The sequence below is a fragment of the Procambarus clarkii genome, chromosome 82, assembly GCF_040958095.1.
Source record: "Procambarus clarkii isolate CNS0578487 chromosome 82, FALCON_Pclarkii_2.0, whole genome shotgun sequence".
Classification (NCBI taxonomy): Eukaryota; Metazoa; Arthropoda; class Malacostraca; order Decapoda; family Cambaridae; genus Procambarus; species Procambarus clarkii.
In genome coordinates this window covers 18,764,126-18,780,520 of record NC_091231.1, presented here as the reverse complement: position 1 = coordinate 18,780,520, position 16,395 = coordinate 18,764,126, and positions in this window count along the sequence as shown.

Here is a 16,395-nt window from a genome sequence, read left to right as displayed (position 1 = left end):
CTTCAAATCTCAGAATTTCGCATAATATTGCATTTTAAGCAAGTTTTCTTGCATTTTGTTTCGTACGAAAAATCATCGAATTTAGCAAAATTTTGACGTTTATCATCCCTTTTTCCTTTATGTGATTTAAACAAAATATAATCGAATTAGGCAATATTTTGCCGTTTTTCCACGTTTTTGTGAATTATCAGTCTATGGGTATTAATTCATTATATATACGATAAAAATGATGCAAGCACATAATTGAGTAGATAATAACCTTAAATACTTCATTTTCAATCAACTATTTGTTTCTCGTTAAAATACTGAGCAAGATATTGAAAAGGGGGAAAAGTTCTGTTTTTATTGAATATATCGACGTTTCAGCAGGATTAGAGCGGTTTTACGTGTACATCTTTTATCGTTAATATAAACGGAAAATCAAGAACATTTTAGTTAATTCTAATGAAAACACATTTATTTTTATCATTTGTATTGGAAACAACATTGTCGTATGTCTTTTCTTGGATCTAAATAATACGAAACCTCGTTCTTTGATTTTAAGATAAAATCCTCTAATATGGTTAAATAGTTACTTTTTAACGTTAATCATGTTGTTTGATATTACGCAAATATATTCATTTTTACCAATATTTTGATACATGTAGTGTCACGATATGTGATTTGGCCTTCAAATCTCAGAATTTCGCATAATATTGCATTTTAAGCAAGTTTTCTTGCATTTTGCTCCGTACGAAAAATCATCAAATTTAGCAATATTTTGACGTTTATCATCCCCTTTTCCCTTATGTGATTTAAACAAAATATCATCGAATTAGGCAATATTTTGCCGTTTTTCGACGTTTTTGTGAATTTTCCGTTTATGGGTATTAATTCATTATATATACGATAAAAATGATGCAAGCACATAATTGAGTAGATAATAACCTTAAATACTTCATTTTCAATCAACTATTTGTTTCTCGTTAAAATACTGAGCAAGATATTGAAAAGGGGGAAAAGTTCTGTTTTTATTGCATATATCGACGTTTCAGCAGGATTAGAGCGGTTTTACGTGTACATCTTTTATCGTTAATATAAACGGAAAATCAAGAACATTTTAGTTAATTCTAATGAAAACACATTTATTTTTATCATTTGTATTGGAAACAACATTGTCGTATGTCTTTTCTTGGATCTAAATAATACGAAACCTCGTTCTTTGATTTGAAGATAAAATCCTCAAATATGGTTAAATAGTGACTTTTTAACGTTAATTATGTAGTTTGATATTACGCAAATATATTCATTTTTACCAATATTTTGATACATGTAGTATCACGATATGTGATTTGGCCTTCAAATCTCAGAATTTCGCATAATATTGCATTTTAAGCAAGATTTCTTGCATTTTGCTTCGTACGAAAAATCATCGAATTTAGCAATATTTTGACGTTTATCATCCCCTTTTCCTTTATGTGATTTAAACAAAATATCATCGAATTATGCAATATTTTGCCGTTTTTCGACGTTTTTGTGAATTTTCCGTTTATGGGTATTAATTCATTATATATACGATAAAAATGATGCAAACCACATAATTGATTAACTAATAACCTTATATACTTCATTTTCAATCAACTATTTGTTTCTCGTTAAAATACTGAGTAAGATATTGAAAAGGGGGGAGAAGTTCTGTTTTTATTGCATATATCGACGTTTCAGCAGGAATAGAGTAGTTTTCGTGTACATCTTCCATCGGTAATATAATCGGAAAATCAGGAACATTTTAGTTAATTCTAATGAAAACACATTGATTTTTATCATTTGTATTGGAAACAACATTGTCATGTCTTTTCTTGGATCTAAATAATACGAAACCTCGCTCTATGATTTGAAGTTAAAATCCTCAAATATGGTTAAATAGTGACTTTTTCACGTTAATCATGTAGTTTGATATTACGCAAATATATTCATTTTTACCAATATTTCGATACTATTTCATGTAGTATCACGATATGTGATTTGGCCTTCATATCTCAGAATTTCACATAATATTGCATTTTAAGCAAGTTTTCTTGCATTTTGTTTCGTACGAAAAATCATCAAATTTAGCAATATTTTGACGTTTATCATCCCCTTTTCCCTTATGTGATTTAAACAAAATATCATCGAATTAGGCAATATTTTGACGTTTTTCCACGTTTTTGTGAATTTTCAGTCTATGGGTATTAATTCATTATATATACGCTAAAAATGATGCAAACACATAATTGATTAGATAATAACCTTAAATTCTTCATTTTCAATCATCTATTTGTTTCTCGTTAAAATACTGAGTAAGATAGTGAAAACGGGAGATATTCGGATTTTATTGTATATATCGACTTTTCAGCCGGATTAGAGCGCTTTTACGGGTACATCTTCCATCGGTAATATAAACGGAAAATCAAGAACATTTTAGTTAATTCTAATGAAAACACATTGTTTTTTATCATTTGTATTGGAAACAACATTGTCATATATCTTTTCTTGGATCTAAATAATACGAAACCTCGCTCTATGATTTGAAGTTAAAATCCTCAAATATGGTTAAATAGTGAATTTTCACGTTAATAATGTAGTTTGATATTGCGCAAATATTTTCATTTTTAACAATATTTTGATACTATTTCATGTAGTATCACGATATGTGATTTGGCCTTCAAATCTCAGAATTTCGCATAATATTGCATTTTAAGCAAGTTTTCTTCCATTTGGTTTCGTACGAAAAATCATCGAATTTAGCAATATTTTGACGTTTATCATCCCCTTTTCCATTATGGGATTTAAACAAAATATCATGGAATTAGGCAATATTTTGCCGTTTTTCTACGTTTTTGTGAATTATCAGTTTATTGGTAATAATTCAATATATATACGATAAAAATGATGCAAACACAAAATTGATTAGATAATAACCTTAAATACTTCCTTCTTAATCAACCATTTTTTTCTCGTTAAAATTCTGAGTAAGATATTGAAAAGGGGAAAAGTTCTGTTTTTGTTGCATATATCGACGTTTCAGCCGGAATAGAGCGGTTTTACGTGTACATTTTCCATCGGTAATATAAACGGATTTCATTTTTATCGTATATATAATGAATTAATACCCATAAACGGAAAATTTACAAAAACGTCGAAAAACGGCAAAATATTGCCTAATTCGATGATATTTTGTTTAAATCCCATAAAGGAAAAGGGGATGATAAACGTCAAAATATTGCTAAATTCGATGATTTTTCGTACGAAACAAAATGCAAGAAAACTTGCTTTAAATGCAATATTATGCGAAATTCTGAGATTTGAGGGCCAAATCACATATCGTGATACTACATGTATCAAAATATTGGTAAAAATGAATATATTTGCGTAATATGATTAACGTGAAAAACGTGAAAAAGATTAACGATTAAAAAGATTAACTACATGATTAACGTGAAAAAGTCACTATTTAACCATATTTGAGGATTTTATCTTCAAATCAAAGAACGAGGTTTCGTATTATTTAGATCCAAGAAAAGATATATGACAATGTTGTTTCCAATACAAATGATAAAAAACAATGTGTTTTCATTAGAATTAACTAAAATGTTCTTGATTTTCCGTTTATATTACCGATGGAAGATGTACACGTAAAACCGCTCTAATCCGGCTGAAACGTCGATATATGCAATAAAAACCGAACTTCTCCCCTTTTCAATATCATACTCAGTATTTTAACGAGAAACAAATAGATGATTGAAAATGAAGTATTTAAGGTTATTATCTACTCAATTATGTGTTTGCATCATTTTTATCGTATGTATAATGAATTAATACCCATAGACTGAAAATTAACAAAAACGTGGAAAAACGGCAAAATATTGCCTAATTCGATGAAATTTTGTTTAAATAACATAAAGGAAAAGGGGATGATAAACGTCAAAATATTGCTAAATTCGATGATTTTTCGTACGAAACAAAATGCAAGAAAACTTGCTTAAAATGCAATATTATGCGAAATTCTGAGATTTGAAGGCCAAATCACATATCGTGATACTACATGAAATAGTATCGAAATATTGAAAAAAATTAATATATATTACGTAATATCAAACTACATGAAAAAAGTGAAAAAGACACTATTTAACCATGTTTGAGGGTTTTAACTTCAAATCATAGAGCGAGGTTTCGTATTATTTAGATCCAAGAAAAGATATATTACAATGTTGTTTCCAATACAAATGATAAAAAACAATGTGTTTTCATTAGAATTAACTAAAATGTTCTTGATTTTCCGTTTATATTACCAATGGAAAATGTACACGTAAAACAGCTCTAATCCGGCTGAAACGTCGGTATATGCAATAAAAACAGAACTTCTCCCCCTTTTCAATATCTTACTCAGTATTTTAACGAGAAACAAATAGTTGATTAAAAATGAAGTATTTAAGGTTATTATCTAATTAATTATGTGTTTGCATCATTTTTATCGTATATATAATGAATTAATATCAATAAACTGATAATTCACAAAAACGTGGAAAAACGGCAAAATATTGCCTAATTCGATGATATTTTGTTTAAATCCCATAAAGGAAAAGGGGATGATAAACGTCAAAATATTGCTAAATTCGATGATTTTTCGTACGAAACAAAATGCAAGAAAACTTGCTTAAAATGCAATATTATGCGAAATTCTGAGATTTGAAGGCCAAATCACAGATCGTGATACTACATGAAATAGTATCAAAATATTGGTAAAAATGAATATATTTGCGTAATATCAAACTACATGATTAACGTGAAAAAGTCACTATTTAACCATATATGAGGATTTTAACTTCAAATCATAGAGCGAGGTTTCGTATTATTTAGATCCAAGAAAAGACATATGACAATGTTGTTTCCCTTACAAATGATAAAAATCAATGTGTTTTCATTAGAATTAACTAAAATGTTCCTGATTTTCCGTTTATATTACCGATGGAAGATGTACACGTAAAACCGATCTAATCCGGCTGAAACGTCGATATATGCAATAAAAACAGAACTTCTCCCCCTTTTCAATATCTTACTCAGTATTTTAACGAGAAACAAATAGTTGGTTAAAAATGAAGTATTTAAGGTTATTATCTAATCAATCATGTCTTTGCATCATTTTTATTGTATATATAATGAATTAATACCAATAAACTGATAATTCACAAAAACGTGGAAAAACGTCAAAATATTGCCTAATTCGATGATATTTTGTTTAAATCCCGTAAAGGAAAAGGGGATGATAAACGTCAAAATATTGCTAAATTCGATGATTTTTCGTAGGAAACAAAATGCAAGAAAACTTGCTTAAAATGCAATATTATGCGAAATTCTGAGATTTGAAGGCCAAATCACAGATCGTGATACGACATGAAATAGTATCAAAATATTGGTAAAAATGAATATATTTGCGAAATATCAAACTACATGATTTACGTGAAAAAGTTACTATTTAACCATATATGAGGATTTTAACTTCAAATCATAGAGCGAGGTTTCGTATTATTTAGATCCAAGAAAAGACATATGACAATGTTGTTTCCAACACAAATGATAAAAATCAATGTGGTTTCCTTAGAATTAACTAAAATGTTCCTGATTTTCCGTTTATATTACCGATAGAAGATGTAAACGAAAACCGCTCTAATCCGGCTGAAACGTCGATATATGCAATAAAAACAGAACTTCTCCCCCTTTTCAATATCTTACTCATTATTTTAACGAGAAACAAATAGTTTATTGAAAATGAAGTATTTAAGGTTATTATCTAATCAATTATGTGCTTGCATCATTTTTATCGGATATATAATGAATTAATACCCATAGACTGATAATTAACAAAAACGTGGAAAAACGGCAAAATATTGCCTAATTCGATGATATTTTCTTTAAATCCCATAAAGGAAAAGGGGATGATAAACGTCAAAATATTGCTAAATTCGATGATTTTTCGTACGAAACAAAATGCAAGAAAACTTGCTTAAAATGCAATATTATGCGAAATTCTGAGATTTGAAGGCCAAATCACATAACGTGATACTACATATAATAGTATCGAAATATTGGTAAAAATGAATATATTTGCGTAATGTCAAATTACATGAAAAAAGTGAAAAAGTCACTATTTAACCATATTTGAGGATTTTAACTTCAAATCATAGAGCGAGGTTTCGTATTATTTACATCCAAGAAAAGATATATGAGAATGTTGTTTCTAATGCAAATGATAAAAAACAATGTGTTTTCATTAGAATTAACTAAAATGTTCTTGGTTCTCCGTTTATATTAACGATGGAAGATGTACACGTAAAACCGCTCTAATCCGGCTGAAACGTCGATATATGCAATAAAAAACTAACTTCTCCCCTTTTCAATATCTTACTCAGTATTTTAACGAGAAACAAATAGATGATTGAAAATGAAGTATTTAAGGTTATTATCTAATCAATTATGTGTTTGCATCATTTTTATCGTATATATAATGAATTAATACCCATAGACTGAAAATTCACAAAAACGTGGAAAAACGGCAAAATATTGCCTAATTCGATGATATTTTGTTTAAATCACATAAAGGAAAAGGGGATGATAAACGTCAAAATATTGCTAAATTCGATGATTTTTCGTACGAAACAAAATGCAAGAAAACTTGCTTTAAATGCAATATTATGCGAAATTCTGAGATTTGAAGGCCAAATCACATATCGTGATACTACATGTATCAAAATATTGGTAAAAATGAATATATCTGCGTAACATCAAACTACATGATTAACGTGAAAAAGTCACTATTTAACCATATTTGAGGATTTTATCTTCAAATCAAAGAACGAGGTTTCGTATTATTTAGATCCAAGAAAAGATATATGACAATGTTGTTTCCAATACAAATGATAAAAAACAATGTGTTTTCATTAGAATTAACTAAAATGTTCTTGATTTTCCGTTTATATTACCGATGGAAGATGTACACGTAAAACCGCTCTAATCCGGCTGAAACGTCGATATATGCAATAAAAACCGAACTTCTCCCCTTTTCAATATCATACTCAGTATTTTAACGAGAAACAAATAGATGATTGAAAATGAAGTATTTAAGGTTATTATCTACTCAATTATGTGTTTGCACCATTTTTATCGTATGTATAATGAATTAATACCCATAGACTGAAAATTAACAAAAACGTGGAAAAACGGCAAAATATTGCCTAATTCGATGAAATTTTGTTTAAATAACATAAAGGAAAAGGGGATGATAAACGTCAAAATATTGCTAAATTCGATGATTTTTCGTACGAAACAAAATGCAAGAAAACTTGCTTAAAATGCAATATTATGCGAAATTCTGAGATTTGAAGGCCAAATCACATATCGTGATACTACATGAAATAGTATCGAAATATTGAAAAAAATTAATATATATTACGTAATATCAAACTACATGAAAAAAGTGAAAAAGACACTATTTAACCATGTTTGAGGGTTTTAACTTCAAATCATAGAGCGAGGTTTCGTATTATTTAGATCCAAGAAAAGACATATGACAATGTTGCTTCCAATACAAATTATAAAAACCAATATGTTTTCATTAGAATTAACTAAAATGTTCCTGATTTTCCGTTTATATTACCGATGGAAAATGTACACGTAAAACAGCTCTAATCCGGCTGAAACGTCGGTATATGCAATAAAAACAGAACTTCTCCCCCTTTTCAATATCTTACTCAGTATTTTAACGAGAAACAAATAGTTGATTAAAAATGAAGTATTTAAGGTTATTATCTAATTAATTATGTGTTTGCATCATTTTTATCGTATATATAATGAATTAATATCAATAAACTGATAATTCACAAAAACGTGGAAAAACGGCAAAATATTGCCTAATTCGATGATATTTTGTTTAAATCCCATAAAGGAAAAGGGGATGATAAACGTCAAAATATTGCTAAATTCGATGATTTTTCGTACGAAACAAAATGCAAGAAAACTTGCTTAAAATGCAATATTATGCGAAATTCTGAGATTTGAAGGCCAAATCACAGATCGTGATACTACATGAAATAGTATCAAAATATTGGTAAAAATGAATATATTTGCGTAATATCAAACTACATGATTAACGTGAAAAAGTCACTATTTAACCATATATGAGGATTTTAACTTCAAATCATAGAGCGAGGTTTCGTATTATTTAGATCCAAGAAAAGACATATGACAATGTTGTTTCCATTACAAATGATAAAAATCAATGTGTTTTCATTAGAATTAACTAAAATGTTCCTGATTTTCCGTTTATATTACCGATGGAAGATGTACACGTAAAACCGATCTAATCCGGCTGAAACGTCGATATATGCAATAAAAACAGAACTTCTCCCCCTTTTCAATATCTTACTCAGTATTTTAACGAGAAACAAATAGTTGGTTAAAAATGAAGTATTTAAGGTTATTATCTAATCAATCATGTCTTTGCATCATTTTTATTGTATATATAATGAATTAATACCAATAAACTGATAATTCATAAAAACGTGGAAAAACGTCAAAATATTGCCTAATTCGATGATATTTTGTTTAAATCCCGTAAAGGAAAAGGGGATGATAAACGTCAAAATATTGCTAAATTCGATGATTTTTCGTAGGAAACAAAATGCAAGAAAACTTGCTTAAAATGCAATATTATGCGAAATTCTGAGATTTGAAGGCCAAATCACAGATCGTGATACGACATGAAATAGTATCAAAATATTGGTAAAAATGAATATATTTGCGAAATATCAAACTACATGATTTACGTGAAAAAGTCACTATTTAACCATATATGAGGATTTTAACTTCAAATCATAGAGCGAGGTTTCGTATTATTTAGATCCAAGAAAAGACATATGACAATGTTGTTTCCAACACAAATGATAAAAATCAATGTGGTTTCCTTAGAATTAACTAAAATGTTCCTGATTTTCCGTTTATATTACCGATAGAAGATGTACACGAAAACCGCTCTAATCCGGCTGAAACGTCGATATATGCAATAAAAACAGAACTTCTCCCCCTTTTCAATATCTTACTCATTATTTTAACGAGAAACAAATAGTTTATTGAAAATGAAGTATTTAAGGTTATTATCTAATCAATTATGTGCTTGCATCATTTTTATCGTATATATAATGAATTAATACCCATAGACTGATAATTAACATAAACGTGGAAAAACGGCAAAAGATTGCCTAATTCGATGATATTTTGTTTAAATCCCATAAAGGAAAAGGGGATGATAAACGTCAAAATATTGCTAAATTCGATGATTTTTCGTACGAAACAAAATGCAAGAAAACTTGCTTCAAATGCAATATTATGCGAAATTCTGAGATTTGAAGGCCAAATCACATAACGTGATACTACATGAAATAGTATCGAAATATTGGTAAAAATGAATATATTTGCGTAATATCAAACTACATGATTAACGTGAAAAAGTCACTATTTTACCATATTTAAGGATTTTACCTTCAAATCAAAGTGCGAGGTTTCGTATTATTTAGATCGAAGAAAAGATATATGGCAATGTTGTTTCCAATACAAATGATAACAAACAATGTGTTTTCATTAGAATTAACAAAAATGTTCTTGATTTTCCGTTTATATTAACGATGGAAGATGTACACGTAAAACCTCTCTAATCCGGCTGAAACGTCGATATATGCAATAAAAACCGAACTTCTTCCCTTTTCAATATCTTACTCAGTATTTTAACGAGAAACAAATAGATGATTGAAAATGAAGTATTTAAGGTTATTATCTAATCAATTATGTGTTTGCATCATTTTTATCGTATATATAATGAATTAATACCCATAGACTAAAAATTCACAAAAACGTTGAAAAACGGCAAAATATTGCCTAATTCGATGATATTTTGTATAAATAACAAAAAAGGAAAAGAATATGATAAACTTCAAAATATTGCTAAATTCGATGATTTTTCGTACGAAGCAAAATGCAAGAAAACCTGCTTAAAATGCAATATTATGCGAAATTCTGAGATTTGAAGGCCAAATCACATAACGTGATACTATATGAAATAGTATTGAAATATTGGTAAAAATGAATATATTTGTGTAATATCAAACTACATGATTACAGTGAAAAATTCACTATTTTACCATATTTGAGGATTTTACCTTCAAATCAAAGAGCGAGGTTTCGTATTATTTAGATCCAAGAAAAGATATATTACAATGTTGTTTCCAATACAAATGATAAAAAACAATGTGTTTTCATTAGAATTAACTAAAATGTTCTTGATTTTCCGTTTATATTACCAATGGAAGATGTACACGTAAAACCGCTCTAATCCGGCTTAAACGTCGATATATGCAATAAAAACCGAACTTCTCCCCTTTCCAATATCTTACTCAGTATTTTAACGAGAAACAAATAGTTGATTAAAAATGAAGTATTTAAGGTTATTATCTAATCAATTATGTGTTTGCATCATTTTTATCGTATATATAATGAATAAATACCCATAAACTGAAAATTCACAAAAACGTGGAAAAACGGCAAAATATGGCCTAATGCGATGATATTTTGTTTAAATCACATAAAGGAAAAGGGGGATGATAAACGTCAAAATATTGCTAAATTCGATGATTTTTCGTACGAAACAAAATGCAAGAAAACTTACTTAAAATGCAATATTATGCGAAATTCTGAGATTTGAAGGCCAAATCACATATCGTGATACCACATGAAATAGTATCGAAATATTGGTAAAAATGAATATATTTACGTAATATCAAACTACATGAAAAACGTGAAAAAAGTCCTTATTTAACCATGTTTGAGAATTTTAACTTCAAATCATAGAGCGAGGTTTCGTATTATTTAGATCCAAGAAAAGACATACGACAATGTTGTTTCCAATAAAAATGATAAAAATCAATGTGCTTTCATTAGAATTAACTAAAATGTTTTTGATTTTCCGTTTATATTACCGATGGAAGATGTACACGAAAACCGCTCTATTTCGGCTGAAACGTCGATATATGCAATAAAGACAGAACATTTCCCCTTTTCAATATCTTACTCAGTATTTTAACGAGAAACAAATGGTTGATTGGAAATGAAGTATTTAAGGTTATTATCTAATCAATTATGTGTTTGCATCATTTTTATCGTATATATAATGAATTAATACCCATAGACTGAAAATTCACATAAACGTGGAAAAACGGCAAAATATTGCCTAATTCGATGATATTTTGTTTAAATCACATAAAGGAAAAGGGGATGATAAACGTCAAAATATTGCTAAATTCGATGATTTTTCGTACGAAACAAAATGCAAGAAAACTTACTTAAAATGCAATATTGTGCGAAATTCTGAGATTTGAAGGCCAAATCACATATCGTGATACCACATGAAATAGTATCGAAATATTGGTAAAAATGAATATATTTACGTAATATCAAACTACATGAAAAACGTGAAAAAAGTCCTTATTTAACCATGTTTGAGAATTTTAACTTCAAATCATAGAGCGAGGTTTCGTATTATTTAGATCCAAGAAAAGACATACGACAATGTTGTTTCCAATAAAAATGATAAAAATCAATGTGCTTTCATTAGAATTAACTAAAATGTTTTTGATTTTCCGTTTATATTACCGATGGAAGATGTACACGAAAACCGCTCTATTTCGGCTGAAACGTCGATATATGCAATAAAGACAGAACATTTCCCCTTTTCAATATCTTACTCAGTATTTTAACGAGAAACAAATGGTTGATTGGAAATGAAGTATTTAAGGTTATTATCTAATCAATTATGTGTTTGCATCATTTTTATCGTATATATAATGAATTAATACCCATAGACTGAAAATTCACATAAACGTGGAAAAACGGCAAAATATTGCCTAATTCGATGATATTTTGTTTAAATCACATAAAGGAAAAGGGGATGATAAACGTCAAAATATTGCTAAATTCGATGATTTTTCGTACGAAACAAAATGCAAGAAAACTTGCTTAATATGCAATATTATGCAAAATGCTGAGATTTGAAGGCCAAATCACATATCGTGATACTACATGAAATAGTATCGGAATATTGGTAAAAAATGAATATATTTACGTAATATCAAACTACATGAAAAACGTGAAAAAAGTCACTATTTAACCATGTTTGAGAATTTTAACTTCAAATCATAGAGCGAGGTTTCGTATTATTTAGATCCAAGAAAAGACATATGACAATGTTGTTTCCAATACAAATGATAAAAATCAATGTGTTTTCATTAGAATTAACTAAAATGTTCCTGATTTTTCGTTTATATTACCAATGGAATATGTACACGAAAACCGCTCTATTCCGGCTGAAACGTCGATATATGCAATAAAAACCGAACTTCTCCCCTTTTCAATATTTTACTCGGTATTTTAACGAGAAACAAATAGATGATTGAAAATGAAGTATTTAAGAATATTATCTAATCAATTATATGTTTGCATCATTTTAAATCGTATATATATTGAATTAATACCCATAGACTGAAAATTCACAAAAACGTGGAAAAACGGCAAAATATTGCCTAATTCGATGATATTTTGTTTAAATCACATAAAGGAAAAGGGGATGATAAACGTCAAAATATTGCTAAATTCGATGATTTTTCGTACGAAACAAAATGCAAGAAAACTTGCTTAAAATGCAATATTATGCGAAATTCTGAGATTTGAAGGCCAAATCACATAACGTGATACTACATGAAATAGTATCGAAATATTGGTAAAAATGAATATATTTGCGTAATGTCAAATTACATGAAAAAAGTGAAAAAGTCACTATTTAACCATATTTGAGGATTTTAACTTCAAATCATAGAGCGAGGTTTCGTATTATTTACATCCAAGAAAAGATATATGAGAATGTTGTTTCTAATGCAAATGATAAAAAACAATGTGTTTTCATTAGAATTAACTAAAATGTTCTTGGTTCTCCGTTTATATTAACGATGGAAGATGTACACGTAAAACCGCTCTAATCCGGCTGAAACGTCGATATATGCAATAAAAAACTAACTTCTCCCCTTTTCAATATCTTACTCAGTATTTTAACGAGAAACAAATAGATGATTGAAAATGAAGTATTTAAGGTTATTATCTAATCAATTATGTGTTTGCATCATTTTTATCGTATATATAATGAATTAATACCCATAGACTGAAAATTCACAAAAACGTGGAAAAACGGCAAAATATTGCCTAATTCGATGATATTTTGTTTAAATCACATAAAGGAAAAGGGGATGATAAACGTAAAAAATATTGCTAAATTCGATTATTTTTCGTACGAAACAAAATGCAAGAAAACTTGCTTTAAATGCAATATTATGCGAAATTCTGAGATTTGAAGGCCAAATCACATATCGTGATACTACATGTATCAAAATATTGGTAAAAATGAATATATCTGCGTAACATCAAACTACATGATTAACGTGAAAAAGTCACTATTTAACCATATTTGAGGATTTTATCTTCAAATCAAAGAACGAGGTTTCGTATTATTTAGATCCAAGAAAAGATATATGACAATGTTGTTTCCAATACAAATTATAAAAAACAATGTGTTTTCATTAGAATTAACTAAAATGTTCTTGATTTTCCGTTTATATTACCGATGGAAGATGTACACGTAAAACCGCTCTAATCCGGCTGAAACGTCGATATATGCAATAAAAACCGAACTTCTCCCCTTTTCAATATCATACTCAGTATTTTAACGAGAAACAAATAGATGATTGAAAATGAAGTATTTAAGGTTATTATCTACTCAATTATGTGTTTGCATCATTTTTATCGTATGTATAATGAATTAATACCCATAGACTGAAAATTAACAAAAACGTGGAAAAACGGCAAAATATTGCCTAATTCGATGAAATTTTGTTTAAATAACATAAAGGAAAAGGGGATGATAAACGTCAAAATATTGCTAAATTCGATGATTTTTCGTACGAAACAAAATGCAAGAAAACTTGCTTAAAATGCAATATTATGCGAAATTCTGAGATTTGAAGGCCAAATCACATATCGTGATACTACATGAAATAGTATCGAAATATTGAAAAAAATTAATATATATTACGTAATATCAAACTACATGAAAAAAGTGAAAAAGACACTATTTAACCATGTTTGAGGGTTTTAACTTCAAATCATAGAGCGAGGTTTCGTATTATTTAGATCCAAGAAAAGACATATGACAATGTTGTTTCCAATACAAATGAAAAAAATCAATGTGTTTTCATTAGAATTAACTAAAATGTTCCTGATTTTCCGTTTATATTACCGATGGAAGATGTACACGAAAACCGCTCTATTTCGGCTGAAACGTCGATATATGCAATAAAAACAGAACTTCTCCCCTTTTTCAATATCTTACTCAGTATTTTATCGAGAAACAAATAGTTGGTTAAAAATGAAGTATTTAAGGTTATTATCTAATCAATCATGTCTTTGCATCATTTTTATTGTATATATAATGAATTAATACCAATAAACTGATAATTCACAAAAACGTGGAAAAACGTCAAAATATTGCCTAATTCGATGATATTTTGTTTAAATCCCGTAAAGGAAAAGGGGATGATAAACGTCAAAATATTGCTAAATTCGATGATTTTTCGTAGGAAACAAAATGCAAGAAAACTTGCTTAAAATGCAATATTATGCGAAATTCTGAGATTTGAAGGCCAAATCACAGATCGTGATACGACATGAAATAGTATCAAAATATTGGTAAAAATGAATATATTTGCGAAATATCAAACTACATGATTTACGTGAAAAAGTCACTATTTAACCATATATGAGGATTTTAACTTCAAATCATAGAGCGAGGTTTCGTATTATTTAGATCCAAGAAAAGACATATGACAATGTTGTTTCCAACACAAATGATAAAAATCAATGTGGTTTCCTTAGAATTAACTAAAATGTTCCTGATTTTCCGTTTATATTACCGATAGAAGATGTACACGAAAACCGCTCTAATCCGGCTGAAACGTCGATATATGCAATAAAAACAGAACTTCTCCCCCTTTTCAATATCTTACTCATTATTTTAACGAGAAACAAATAGTTTATTGAAAATGAAGTATTTAAGGTTATTATCTAATCAATTATGTGCTTGCATCATTTTTATCGTATATATAATGAATTAATACCCATAGACTGATAATTAACATAAACGTGGAAAAACGGCAAAAGATTGCCTAATTCGATGATATTTTGTTTAAATCCCATAAAGGAAAAGGGGATGATAAACGTCAAAATATTGCTAAATTCGATGATTTTTCGTACGAAACAAAATGCAAGAAAACTTGCTTCAAATGCAATATTATGCGAAATTCTGAGATTTGAAGGCCAAATCACATAACGTGATACTACATGAAATAGTATCGAAATATTGGTAAAAATGAATATATTTGCGTAATATCAAACTACATGATTAACGTGAAAAAGTCACTATTTTACCATATTTAAGGATTTTACCTTCAAATCAAAGTGCGAGGTTTCGTATTATTTAGATCGAAGAAAAGATATATGGCAATGTTGTTTCCAATACAAATGATAACAAACAATGTGTTTTCATTAGAATTAACAAAAATGTTCTTGATTTTCCGTTTATATTAACGATGGAAGATGTACACGTAAAACCTCTCTAATCCGGCTGAAACGTCGATATATGCAATAAAAACCGAACTTCTTCCCTTTTCAATATCTTACTCAGTATTTTAACGAGAAACAAATAGATGATTGAAAATGAAGTATTTAAGGTTATTATCTAATCAATTATGTGTTTGCATCATTTTTATCGTATATATAATGAATTAATACCCATAGACTAAAAATTCACAAAAACGTTGAAAAACGGCAAAATATTGCCTAATTCGATGATATTTTGTATAAATAACAAAAAAGGAAAAGAATATGATAAACTTCAAAATATTGCTAAATTCGATGATTTTTCGTACGAAGCAAAATGCAAGAAAACCTGCTTAAAATGCAATATTATGCGAAATTCTGAGATTTGAAGGCCAAATCACATAACGTGATACTATATGAAATAGTATTGAAATATTGGTAAAAATGAATATATTTGTGTAATATCAAACTACATGATTACAGTGAAAAATTCACTATTTTACCATATTTGAGGATTTTACCTTCAAATCAAAGAGCGAGGTTTCGTATTATTTAGATCCAAGAAAAGATATATTACAATGTTGTTTCCAATACAAATGATAAAAAACAATGTGTTTTCATTAGAATTAACTA